This window comes from Leuciscus leuciscus (genome assembly GCF_965113295.1).
Source record: "Leuciscus leuciscus genome assembly, chromosome: 6".
NCBI lineage: Eukaryota > Metazoa > Chordata > Actinopteri > Cypriniformes > Leuciscidae > Leuciscus > Leuciscus leuciscus.
Window position 1 is genome coordinate 13,603,623 of NC_138730.1, and position 13,952 is coordinate 13,617,574.

Sequence of the window (13,952 nt, forward strand, 5' to 3'; positions counted from 1 at the left end):
ATGGTGACCAGGTTTCTCAGGGGAGCGAGGAGATTGTGTCCATCACAGCCGCCCTCTGTGCCGCCGTGGGACCTAGCTCTAGTTTTGAGAGCCCTATCTCTACCACCGTTCGAGCCCCTAGCTTCGATTGCGGTCAAGGAGCTCTCTTTAAAGACGGCATTACTCCTGGCTCTTGCCTCAGCGAAGCGCATCGGGGACTTGCACGCGTTCTCGGTGAACGACGACTGCATCTGTTTCGGACCGGGCGATTGCAGCGTCACTCTCCGGCCGAGACCGGGATACGTTCCGAAGTCACTCAATACACCGTTCAGGGCACAAGTTGTTTCCCTGCCCGCCTTATCTGCTGAACCGTCAGCCTCGGATGACGCTGACGCCCAGACCGCTGTGTGCCCGGTCAGGGCTTTGCGGATGTATATGGATCGCTCGGCCGCCTTTCGTCAGTCGGACCAGCTATTCGTGTGCTTTGGTGGATGTAATAAGGGACATGCTGTTTCAAAACAGAGGCTTTCTCACTGGATTGTGGACGCAATTGCTTTGGCTTATAAATGCCAGGGGAAGGATTGTCCCCTTAACATCAGAGCTCATTCTACGAGGGCGGTTGCCTCCTCGTGGGCCTGGTCTAAAGGGATGTCTATCCAGGATTTATGTCTTGCTGCTGGCTGGTCTTCTCAGAACACATTCGCCAGGTTTTACAAGCTGGATGTACGGTCCGTAGCGTCTCAAGTGCTTTCGGTAAGTTGAGTTTACTCATGTACCGTGAAACTGTGATCCAGTGCAGTAGCTACCTTTAGCTAACCTGTTATGGTTATTAGGTTCATACAAGTTGTCACCGCGAAGCCGTCGACACTGTGTTTTCTCTCATGCTTTGAGTGCTTAATGTGTTGTGCCTGCCCTGTCACTGTCAGTGCAGACCTCACGTTAAAATTCTTGGGATATGCAAATTTTGATAGGGTTGAAGCTACCGTCTCATTGGCCTACCTCGGCCTATCAGATGTGTGTATTCCTAAGCGGTGCGGCTATTGGCTAGGAACTGTTGTATACGCTTATGTGACAAGGGGTTCCCCGTCTGGGCTTATCTTCTCTGCTCTCACGGCGTGATTTTATACAGTTCCCATATACGTCACAGTTGACGTAATGTCGAAGTTACCGCCTTGAAAGGGAACGTCTCCGGTTACTATGGTAACCTCGGTTCCCTGAGAGGCGGGAACGAGACATTACGTTAACCGCCGTGTCGCTGTTTGATCAGCTGTGCCAGCGTTCAGTCGTGATTCTGACGTTATTGCCACGAACCCATGCATTTATACTGCCCGCAGCCTGTCAGTATTTGCATGCTTCGCGTCAATTGGCCAGCTGTCCCCAGCTGGCGTTAGCCCATAAGATTTCAGCAAAATGGAGAAGGGAGGAGTTCCCATATACGTCACAGTTGACGTAATGTCTCGTTCCCGCCTCTCAGGGAACCGAGGTTACCATAGTAACCGGAGACGATTTATTTTATTTTTGTTTACGGTTTTGTTAAGTACACTATACTGTGATATTGAGAGCAGCAGAGCTAAAGAGAACTGCTGTGGGTGGAGCTTTATACAACTTAACGATTCACCATCTTCTCTCTTTCACTGCTCTGTGTGCAGGAGAATAAAGTCGGCTGTCAACTACATTTCCAGTGTGTGTGTGTGCTAATGAAGGGTGGGACAAACCGGGTCGAATAAGAAAACCAAAGGTCACATTTAGACGATGATATTAGTTCTGTGCATTTTAAATGTTCGCTTATTATCTTAGTAAACGTTAGAGGATGTTGAATTGTGACAAAATATAGTAGTAAATTCACTTACCTTGCAATAAATGCGTTCTCCCACGAACATCTGTCTTTTATTCCGACTATTCCTCAAGAATCCCTCCGCAGACCGCAGCGCACATCAAATTCAAACGTCTAAACCCCGCCCTTGCTTTAGTTTCATTGGTTGAAGCTGTAAACCAATCATTTTCCTTTCTGCCCTCAGAACATGTTTGAGTAAGTAAAACTCCCATCTGCTTGGAAAACTCAGGAAACACAACCACTTTCCATAAAAGATAACAAAAATATATATATATATATATATATGAAAGAATGCAGGCCTTATAAGCAGAGGAAATCAAGGGAGAAAAAGAACAGACGTGAATTAATTTGGAACCATAGAACCTAACTGAGGAGATTAACTAGAAATCAGGCAAACAGGAACTGAGAACAAAGAAAACTAAATTAAAACAGAATATACTCGTTACAGTATACTACTACATGGATATTAGTAAACTTAAAGTATACTTGGAAATATAATACGATAAGATAAACCAGTTGGTATTAGATAAACCAGTTGGTTTAAAGAGATAGTACAGGAGTTTACAAACAACATTGGGATGACAATTTTTGCTACTTTCTACTGCTAATCTGTAATAGGCTGTATTAAAGGCATTGTAATTCTAGACAGCATTTTATTGGGCAAAATTTGAATATTGAATAAGTGCAAGACAAATCATTTACATTTTGTTCCATTTTCCCAGAAAATAAAAGTTTAGACTGTAAAATGTACATGTCCATATCTGCTGAATATATAACAAATATATCTGCTGTCCATTATTTATTCAGCAGATATGGCTATATCTTAGAAATAGCTTTAGGTGATGTTCTTGTGTTTTAGTATATTTCTCTCTAAATTTTCCTTGCAGTCCTACACAATGACACATCAAACACAAGTCTTCCCACATCAAGTTCAAAGCACTTTGCACAGGGCCAAGTCTACACTTGAGAGCTCTGTAAAGCATACCTCCTCCACCCTTGCAGAGGAAGACTTGGCCTGAAACATTATCTCCACCCTGCCGCTGATAACCGTACAGCCCCCTACTAGTCGCATGCTTCTGAATGCTCCTTTATGACTCACCCTGTGACCCGGCAGAGGTGGAGGGCCCTTTGTGCAGTATGGCATCACTGAGGCTGAGTAATTTATTATGGGAGCTAAGTGTTTCCATTCACAGCCAGAGCCACTACAAACAAGCAGGGCCAGGGTTTCTGGGGGGCCCTCTCATAAAAATACTTATGTGGTGGGGGCTGGCTGTTTGCCTAACAACCTGTTTGGGGAGCCGTTTTTGATGCAATTGTAATGAACCCAATGAACATATGTACAGACAGAATAATATAGAGTTCCATGACTTGGCTACAATGCTATATTGGGTGTTTTCCAGGCCGAATCATGTAATTGCTATATAGGTGAGTGTTGCTAGGTGTCCACCTCCAAATGGTGTAGACCTCTACTATATTTTGGTTCCTAGATATGTCAAGGTCAGTGTAAGTCTATGGGGTTTTTTCACCGTTTAAAAAAAAAAAAGTATTTTTTTTTTTTTTTTCAGAAAATGAAAACCAACCTGTTTAAAGTTTTTTTTTTGTATTATTATTTTTAGTTTTTTTTACAAAAGTAACAGCACACCTCTACAATGTTTGAGGCGTTTTTCATGTCCATAACATAAATGGTATAGGAGGAGATACACATCTATGTTTAATATCTATAGGGTCAGGGGTTTGTATATCAGAAAAGAAATAGTGATTCTTGCCCTGTTAAATGTTTTAGGAGTTTTTTATTTTTTATTTTTTTATTGCCTGTCTTTTATCTGTATTCAAATTCATGAAGAATGACAATCAAGCCTACTTAGAAATAACTGTCTGTATGAACTACTGAAATCCATTAAATCATACAACTGTATGTAAGATTGACATTATGGCAAAAAAAAAAAAAAATAACAGGAGTTGGCTACTCTGAAACGGATATTGAGGGGAAAGCATTTTGAGGCAACTGGGACTTTCCTAGATTGATTACTTCCACTTTTAAAATATATTTCTGGGAAGGTGCTTTTTCTGTACTCAAAGCATGGTCACAGGAGGAGTTCTGGCAGAAATGGATCATACATCATGGCAGAGAATAAGTATTTCACAAGAGCCATAAGTTGGACATTTGTTTTCATTGTTAAGAGCATGCAATATGTATTGTAGATCTGTGCAAAGGCAGTAAAGGCAGTGTTGCCACTTTCAGAGCAGTGGAGGACTTAGAAAGTGGATAAGCTTTGTTATTTTCTGGTGGTGTGATAATAGAGAGAATTAAAATTATTATTTATAATTATTTAAATTTTTAGTGATTGACCCAGTAACAAACGCATTGCTCCTACACAGCGTTTTTAACTAAAAATATTTTGATCTACTGTATACTGTACATATTTTTTAAAATATTTGTGATGAGCGACCTCTTCAAGCAGTCTGCCTGAATTGAATGCATAGAGGTAAATTTCTGTTTATTAAGCCTTGGCCTGAATGTAGTTCAGCTAAGCTGAAGTGAAACAAGTATATATCTGAATAAACTCAGATCAATTTATGACCAAAGGAATAATAACAATAATTTTTGCAGAAGGCTGATGATATTGTATTAATTTCTGCATGGACCCTGTTAAGGCATGTACATTAGTCACATTGAGGACATTTATGCTGGGACACGGATCTTTGCAATGTATTACTTTCACCTGAAGTAGCTAGGTAATAGCTAGACAATTTCTTGGATGAGTTGGATGTGTTACTCTCATCTTTCCCAGAGTACTCCTCTAATAGTTCTTCAACATCCACCTAGAAAAACCTCAGGCTGCTGACTTCCACTCTGCTTGCCACGTTTGACCTTAAGCGAGTATCTACTGCGGCTACTCACAAATCACTAATTGGACCTTGTTTATACACGCTACTGCTCCACTGATCATATGCTGGTTACTCCACTGCACACTTCAGATCACTATCTCCTCACTCTTAACCTCAACCTGGCTCATGACACTACACACACTCCTCCACAGGTCACTTTTCGGCGTAACCTATTTATTGAACCTCACATTCACTCTCCCACCTATCCTCTTTGGTCTCATCCACACTTCCTCTCCCTAATCTGCTCTCATCACTAGATACTAGCAGTGCAACTGATACTCTTTTCTCCATTCTAACAGCTTGTTTAACCCTTGTGCATCAATTAAAAAAAGTTACACATAGCCAGTGCTTTAAGTGGGCCGGTACGCGCCGGTACTCAGTACCGCCACTTCCAAATATAGCTCTTGAGCGTACCGCCACCTCTCCGTGCGCCCAGAACGTGCTTTTAGCGTACCGGTACGCTCATTTGCACACCTGTTTTAATCCTTTGGCTGCGCTGACGCTTTTCAGAGCGCCCTTCACAATGCACGCTTCCTAATTCGTCCCACCGAGAGCAGAGACTATTACCCATACACCCTTGAGTTTTACAAGTGAAAAGCGCATACGTCGCTTTTGCCGCTGTCAGTGTCAACAACTCAACGTGGTTCGGAGAGGGTGTGTGAAACGCGCAACCATAGCTGCTCGGTTAAAATACAAATACAATGAACACTTAATATGCTCTCCTGGCTTCAGACTCTGAGTCTGAGTAGTAAAAGAAATGATTTGTACAGTATTTCTCATTTTTCATTTGGTGTAGGCTACTGTGTATTTTGCTGAATCTGCTTTTGTATATTTTTCAAGGGTAAAGAAATGAACCATCTTCAAGACTCATGTTTATGTTCTACTCTTCTATGGTTATTATGTTATTATGTTTTATAATTTATTTTATGTACATTTTGTTCAACATTTTTTCAATACCCTTTTGCACATTTTATTTATGTTCAGTAGCTCTTTCTACAGTAGCTCTTTCTAAGGGTATTTTTTTCAAAACCCTTTTGCACATTTTATTTATGTTCAGTAGCTCTTTCTAGCTCAAGCAAATCCACAAACTAATTAAATGATTTTTTTTTTTTTTTATAAGGTCGTCTGTTGACTGCTGTATATAAAACCCCTTCAATATAGTTGTTGTTACCCCTGGGGAGGAGGGGAGTCAGCAAAAAAAAATAAAAATAAAATAATAATAATAATAATAGAGTACCGGTCCGGCACCTCTTTTGGGCCACTTAAAGCACTGCACATAGCTACATAGAGGACAAAAATGTAGTAAAAAAGTAAAAAAAGAATATTAAGTAAATCCAATATATATGTAAGCAATAAGGTACGAGAGGCTGTGCTGTATCGTGAATAAGTCGCGGAGTGCCTGCAACCCCTTCAGCCGTTAGCTGCTACTTATTCACGATACAGCACTTGCCTCGAGTACCTTATTGCTTTTATAAAACGGTTGCCACACAATACAAATATTAAAGGCGAAAAATATTTATCTATGCAACTTTCATGAAGTAAAATCACTAAAAGCATTCCTTCCGCTGGAAAAAATAGTCCCTGACCGTAAACAGCAACAGAAGTTACATACATTATTTCGCCAATAGATGGCGGCAAAGACTGACTCATTCAGAGTCAGTCGGTAGAGAAGACTTTTATATTGAAAAGACTCGAACTTGTTTTCACCGAGAAGGAAGACGCAACTGACAGATGACTAACGTTATAGGCACGGGAAAACCCCTTAAGGGTTAACTGTTAAAAGAACAAGATATCGCAGCGGACATTCAAACGGATTATTTTATTATGAATATAGGACTGACCTGAAGGAAAATGCAATATCTACTGTGAATGCAGGTAACTTTACACTCGCTTTCTCGACCTCTCACAATACGCTGATTTCACGCAGCCGTTATTTTGAAATCGAACGCGAGGCTCCGGTGGGAAGAAAACCGGAAGTGTCGCCTTTAATCACAGGAGAGTCGTGAATGTGATAGCGTATTGTTGTGTTTAATGATGTTGTGTCAATTCTAAAAATGTACAAACATTTCTTTCATACTTTAGACTATATACAGTGAAATTCATTTATAAATAAAAATATTTTTTTTTATAAATAATTCAGAATATAAAAAACGAAGCAGGAATGAACTATATACATATCTTATATTGGATAATAACATCCAAAAGTGTAAATCGCGGCAGCAGCTTCAGGATGGTAATCCAAGGCACTGTTGTTTATCTTTACTTCCGGGGTTTTACCCACCGGAGCCTCACTTTCGATTTCAAAATGGCGGCTGCGTGAAATCAGCGTATACGCTGATTTCACGCAGCCGTTATTTTGAAATCGAAAGCGAGGCTCCGGTGGGAAGAAAACCGGAAGTGTCGCCTTTAATCACAGGAGAGTCGTGAATGCGATGGCGTATTGTTGTGTTTAATGATGTTGTGTCAATTCTAAAAATGTACAAACATTTCTTTCATACTTTAGACTATATACAGTGAAATTCATTTATAAATAAAATATTTTTTTTATATATAATTCAGAATGTAAAAAACGAAGCAGGTATGAACTATATACATATCCTATATTGGATATTAACATCCAATAGTGTAAATCGCGGCAGCAGCTTCAGGTTGGTAATCCAAGGCATTGTTGTTTATCTTTACTTCCGGGGTTCTTCCCACCGGAGCCTCACTTTCGATTTCAAAATGGCGGCTGCGTGAAATCAGCGTATACTCCACTATAGCTTCAATGAACAAAATCAATGAGATCACACGTGTTTAAGTTGCTAAGAGTGGTTGCTAGGGGTGTTGTAGTGATACATAGAACCATTGGGTGAAGCGGTCATAGCCGTGTTTTATCGTGAATAAAGCACAGCTATTGACCAATCAGAATCAAGGATTGGAACTAACCGTTTTATAAATATTTTTATATATATATATATATATATATATATATATATATATATATATATATAATATATTTTATGAAACAAGTTGAACTCTAAAACGGGCAGCAAATCAAAGCCATAAATCTAAATAAGTTGTGATCCGAATTTGAGTTTGATATCTCAAAAAATGAGCTTTCTGTAAGATTTTGTTTGGGCGCAGTACAGATTATCCCCATTGGATGCCAGCAAAACTCCACTGGTGAACACAGTGATTGGAGTTGTTATTTGCAGTTTTTCTCTCTCAGTATTACAAACACACACATGCACACAAACACTTTTTTGTTTTTTTATAACACACATACCAACCACACTCTGACATCCATACCAACACACCCACACAAATATAGGTGCATAATTTATCAAATTGGCTCTATAATATGCCAAAGCAGAAAACAGGAATAAAGCGAGTATTTGCTTTATAGGCCAAACCTGAAAAAATGGCACCATCTGATAATTTTTTTATGTAAAATTTTAAGCCTTGCCAACAGAATGAAATCCTCTTAACAAAGATTGCATCATTTTATAGTTAAATTACCCTAAGATAAAAAAAAATTGCAGTTTCAATGGGGACATTCAATGGGCACCTAGTGCAAAAAAGATTTTTCAAAGGAAATGGGGGTGAAATAGTGAGCATAAATCATCTTAATTTCTAGGAGGTGGTCACCATCAACTGCCTTGTAGATCACTGACTACTTCTATGTCCAAGACAAAATAAAGAAAGTCCTACATGTTTAGAATAACTCAAGATAATGACTGAATTTTAATTTTTGGGGGTGAACTATCCCTTTAAGCCACAGATGTTTAATGTGATTCTCAAGCTTTTTGTTGGTCTCCTGTCCCTCAGGATGATGGTGTGGACAAGCATCCAAGGTAGTGATTCTCTGCTTGATTTTCTACCCCTCTGAAAATGCAGAGCTTCACATGGCACATTACTAGGTCAGTAAATATGGTTAATTTTGTGTCACTGATTTTACAGGGACTTTTTGAAGTGCTTACAGTTTTGTAAATTGTTGTGACTGTGAGTGTGTGTGGCACTAATGCTAAAAGATCTCCAGATGAATAGCTGAACACATGAAACTAAGGCATAGCCAACACAAATGTTGCATCAGATTTTTGTGAAGTTAAATCAAATTGATTGTTTTGCTTTGTTTTAGGACAACCAGGGAGAAATACACCAAGATGAACACACAGTACAGTACACACTTCATATCATCACCAAAGGGGGGTCTGCAGATGACAATCCTCTGGAGACTGTTTGTTATAGATAATCAGGAGAGGAAACACAGGAATCGTTGAACAGTTATTTTATTGACAGGTAGAGAACCGACTGAACAGCAGACAAGCAGTTGGGTGAGTAATTTGAAGACTAGTTGAAGACAGTCACACTTAGCACATTAATCTTTCTTCTTTTTGCAGGTTGTGGTGAAGCACGTGGGTATGTGGGGGAGTGGGTAACTTACCCAAGGAAGCGGGTAATAACAAAAAGGTGAGCATTCAGGTAAAGTGCAATGGAAAGAAGTAAACCCAGTTGTGGTCTGACGAAGAGTGTTCTGTGCATACTCGGCCCAGGGCAGAAAACGGATCCAGGTGTGCTGGTGGTTGTGGCAGTATGACCGCAGGTAACATCCGATTTCTTGGATTTTTTGTTATGTTTGGCCATTGGTCTAAGGGTGGTATCCTGATGACAAGCTTACCGACACCCCGGGCAGATGGAAGAAGGCTTTCCACACACTTGAAGTGAACCGTGACCCCGTATCCGACACAATGTCTTTTGGCAGTCCATAGTTATGAAACACATGGTGAAACAATGCCTCTGCAGTCTCCAGAACCATGGGTAAACTCTTAAATGGAATGAGCTTACAGGCCTTTGAGAAATGGTCAACTACAACCAGAATGCAGGTATTGGTGTCGGAAGGGGGTAATTCAATTACAAAATCGATGCCACGGTGAGACCAGGGTCTATTTGGAAAGGGCAATGGTTGCATTCCTTCTGGAAGATGTCTCGGGGTTCTGGAAATGGCACATGTGGAACAGCCTTGGACCAGGCGTTGGATGTCCTGCGTCATACTGGGCCACCAGTAAAGTTCACAGAGGGGCGAGAAGGTCTGCTGGTAACCTGGATGTTCTGATCCCGGAGACAAATGCAATTCATCGACTGATCGCTAGAGACAGGCTCCAAAAGAGAGTCAGTCCCATATAACCCCTTATGTTAAAATGCCCAACTTTACAAGAGAAAAAAAATATGTTTACAGCCTGGTACAAAAAGTGGTTTTGGTCTATATAGCTAATTTTGCCCTTCATGACAACTGTGAAGGGAGTGACATTTTTTATAACTCATCCACTTAAATTATATTAAGCCTTAAAGTTCTGCATAATTAAGGGCGTGGCCACTTGCCGCTATTGCCACTGCTGTCACTACTAGCCGTTTGCAGACTGACAGGCTGAGATGCGTTGAGCCACTCGGATGGATCTTTGAATTAAATTCTCCTGACCCATAGCATCATCATAGATCGCCATCTGAAATCTTAACTCTGGAGAGAGACCTTGACGATAAGCAGTAATTAAAGCTGCCTCATTCCAACCACTCGCTACCGCCAATGTACGAAATTGGATAGCATAATCACCCACAGTTAACTGACCTTGACGAAGACTGTACAGCTGATCGTGCACAGAAATGTTGTGAGTGGTTTGACCAAACACCTCTTTAAAGTGTTCCAGGAAGTCATCTAGACTAGAGAGCGAATGAGCTGGCCATCCAGATCCCAAATGATTTGTGGCCATTAAAGAGCGCGTCCAGAGAGGAGTGAAATGATATAGGAATCAGTCTCAGAAACGTCTGCAATAGACTTGTTACACATAGATCGCAGACTTTGCATTTCTTAACACTTTCTGAGAAGGAGTATATTTGTGAGCTTGACCAGTGTCGTTCATTTTACATGACAGTAAAGCACAAACAGTACTGTTGTCCAATGCCATTCTATTTTCTGTAACAATCTTTCGCACCATACTAAATACCCTTTCAGAACTGCCATTGCTGTGTGGAATGCATAATAAAGCCTTCATAAATCTTGTCAGCTCACTGAACCTCATGTCCTTGCCTAGAAGGCCCCAGAATTGGTCAATTCTGTCTTCTTTGGGGAGATGTTTGCTATCTGTCACCTGGTAGTCAATGAGTTCCTCTCTCAGCCTATCATCATTCAAGCTACAAGCCTTGTCCCTGTAAAATAAAACAATAGGGTTGCTAACTGAACATTGCTGATTTATGTAAGCCATGCAATACTTCATAACATGTTAATTGTAAACTGTCCCTAATCTCTACCTGTCCCTGGAGTGATGTGAAGCTGAGATGCAGGGTCCAGCACTCTCAGGTCCTTCAGAAGTTGGGAGTCAAGTGGAAAGTAGTTGAACATCTTTCTCAGAACTGCTTCATAGAAGGTTCTCACAGTTCTACAACAAGGTAATAGTAAAAACAACAACAATATGCATTAGATAGTAGCAAACATTTCAGGCACACTATGAGCTATCCCAGACTGTCAAAAGATGAGATCATAATTATATTAAACTATAGAGTAATATACTCACTGAAAGATTTTTTTTTTCTTGGATGAAACGGGGAGCTTTGCATTTCTGATGAATGCCTTTGTCTCTGCTCCAATGAGGAGGTCTCCCTGAGAGGCACATCCAATGGCGCTTTTCCACTGCATGGTACGGCTCGGTTCGGCTCGGTGCGGTTCGACTCGGCACGGAACGGTTCGGCTCGCTTCGCTTTTCCACTGCGTGGTACGACTCGGCTCGGTACGGCACGGTTCGGTTCGCTTTAGCTCGGTTGCTTTTCCACTGCAGTTAGTACCGCTTCAAAGTGGGTGTGACTGATCGTTATAGTTGCCGTCTCTACTGCCATGACATCATCATATTAAATGCGAATTTTTCATTCCGGGTTTCCCCATCCGCTCCTCGGAAACCAACAAGAGGAACGTCTGCACCTCGTCCACTGATCACGATTCAGCCATTTCTTTTTTTAAGTTTATACTCTTTTTTTTTTTAAGCAAATACTTTTAAAACAGGCGCTACAGCGTTGGCTGTTGTCTACTGGCTATTTAAATCTAGCGGGTTTAGTGTCTCGTGTTGTAAATACAATGACGCTGGTAGTGATGATTCTGTCTGACCAATCAGTGATCTGCAGTGTTTTCACGTCACATTTTAGTATCGGTACGGTACGCTTGGAACCTCAACAGAGGTGGTACCATTTAAAGCGAGCCGAAGCGAGCCGTACCGTACCGTACCATGCAGTGGAAATGCGTCATAAGTGAGCCGTACTGAACCGAGCCGTACCGTACCATGCAGTGGAAAAGCGCCAAAGCGTGCCGTAACGAACCGAACCGTACCGTACCATGCAGTGGAAAAGCGCCACAAGATGGCCCTGGCTGGTATTAGGTAGCCCAAAAACTGTCTGATCAGCCTGCACATCTCCTCTTCAAGCCTGTGAATCTGTACTCCCTCTGACTGTAGACAGTACATGTAGCCACAAAAAAATAACTGAAATAATAAATATTATCGTATGTGATTTATTCAGATCTATTATTCTGACATTATCCCAAGAGGTCATGACACCCACCTGAAAGGCCATATTAAATTCAGCTAAAGGCTTAAGGGCAACACTCAGGAAAATAAAGTATGTTTTCATAAGTGGATCACAGAGATGGTTTGCCAGATCACGAACTTTGGCATTCCTCTCCACCTCCTCATGACTGGCAAAGTATGCCTAAAGATTTAGGGATAAAGGGTGGCAATATTATATGGTGAAAAAAATGCAATGGAAACATTTTCAAGATATCTGCTGAGTGAAGTTTACCATTACAATCCTACCTGTAGAGAATCCCACTGGTTCAGTACTCTCTGAATGCATGTAAGCAGACTGAGCCATCTGGTACTGCAGTGCATCGGCAGCTTCAGGTTGTCAGAGTCTGTGAACTCTACAAACTCCTTGTAGAGGAGTCTCCTCTACTGGAAGTTTGGTTGCTTTGATGCCACAACCAATGGCAAGCTGGGCATGGTGGCAAATGCAGCCAAGGTCCTGGACATTAGGCTGGCTTCCTCTTAGTCTGCTAATCACTGAATTGTGTCTGCCTTTCATTACACTTGCATTGTCAGAGTTGAAGGCAATGACATTCTCCCATTGAATGCCTCTTTTGCTATTGGAAACAGGAAATCAAAACAATATGCCCATAATTACAAAATAACCTATTTGACAAGGGGCTTTTATGTAAACTGTGATCACATGAAACTGAAATAAAAAATGTTCTAGCTGTTATAATTAAATGCAAATTAGGGAAACACCCTCAGTTCCCTCACTTCAATGCTTCGGACAGCTTTTCCTTTAAGTTTTCTGCATTTCCCACATTGCATATGGGCATTTCAAGGAACTTCGTTGTCACCTCCAGATTGGACTCATTATAAATTCTTGCAAGGATGACAAATTCTTTGTCGGTTTTTCTGTTGTTTGATTAATCGCACAACAATGAAAAAGGCTGAGATTTACATATCCTTGCTACGTCCTCATCAAGCTCCACAGCTATAGCACCTGTTAAGCAAAAGTGTCCAGATACTTTAGGCTACACCATGGGAACATTATCAAGGATTCGATTCAATTGTCCTATTCATTTTGAAGCAACAAACTTTTAAAGTCTATATCTTACCTTTGATGAGTTGCGTGGCTTTCGTTTTTCCCTCAGAGTACTTCCGAGCGATGGCAAAGTCAGGGAACATGTCTGCTACACTACAGTTAAAATCATCGCAAAAACTTAAGGCCAGATTATTTTGGGCGCAAAGCCTTGACATTTTCAGCTCAGGTCACCAAATTATCCTCTTGACGAAGACTGTACAGCTGATCGTGCACAGAAATGTTGTGAGTGGTTTGACCAAACACCTCTTTAAAGTGTTCCAGGAAGTCATCTAGACTAGAGAGCGAATGAGCTGGCCATCCAGATCCCAAATGATTTGTGGCCATTAAAGAGCGCGTCCAGAGAGGAGTGAAATGATATAGGAATCAGCCTCAGAAATGTTTGTAGTTACAAATGCAGTCATTATGTTTCTGCGCCTCTTGGGCGCGCTTGTGCTTTGCAGATTATTCATGTTGGCTCATATCACTTTTCCCTCCGTGTGATACACTAAAACCCGTGTAGCATATTTTACAAAAAGCATGATGTTGCTCTTGGTTAAGTACGGGTAAGTCTCCCACTCCCATTTGATAAGATACTTGCACAAAGTTTTCGCCTTTTTGCAGG

General features: G+C 41.0%; 1 long non-coding RNA gene across 4 annotated transcripts; it reads right to left on the minus strand.

The window, feature by feature from the left end:
- Window positions 1–8,956: 8,956 nt before the first annotated feature.
- LOC309500924 lies at window positions 8,957–13,952 on the minus strand. Of its 4 annotated transcripts, none has more exons than XR_014206734.1 (5): window positions 13,021–13,952; window positions 12,535–12,860; window positions 12,284–12,430; window positions 11,251–12,171; window positions 8,957–11,115 (listed from the first exon to the last, which is right to left on the minus strand). It is a non-coding gene; the product is annotated as an uncharacterized lncRNA (long non-coding RNA). The 4 variants fall into 4 exon arrangements; XR_014206735.1 differs by having other exon boundaries at window positions 8,957–10,645; window positions 10,828–11,115; window positions 12,535–13,952; XR_014206736.1 differs by having other exon boundaries at window positions 8,957–10,885; window positions 10,988–11,115; window positions 12,535–13,950.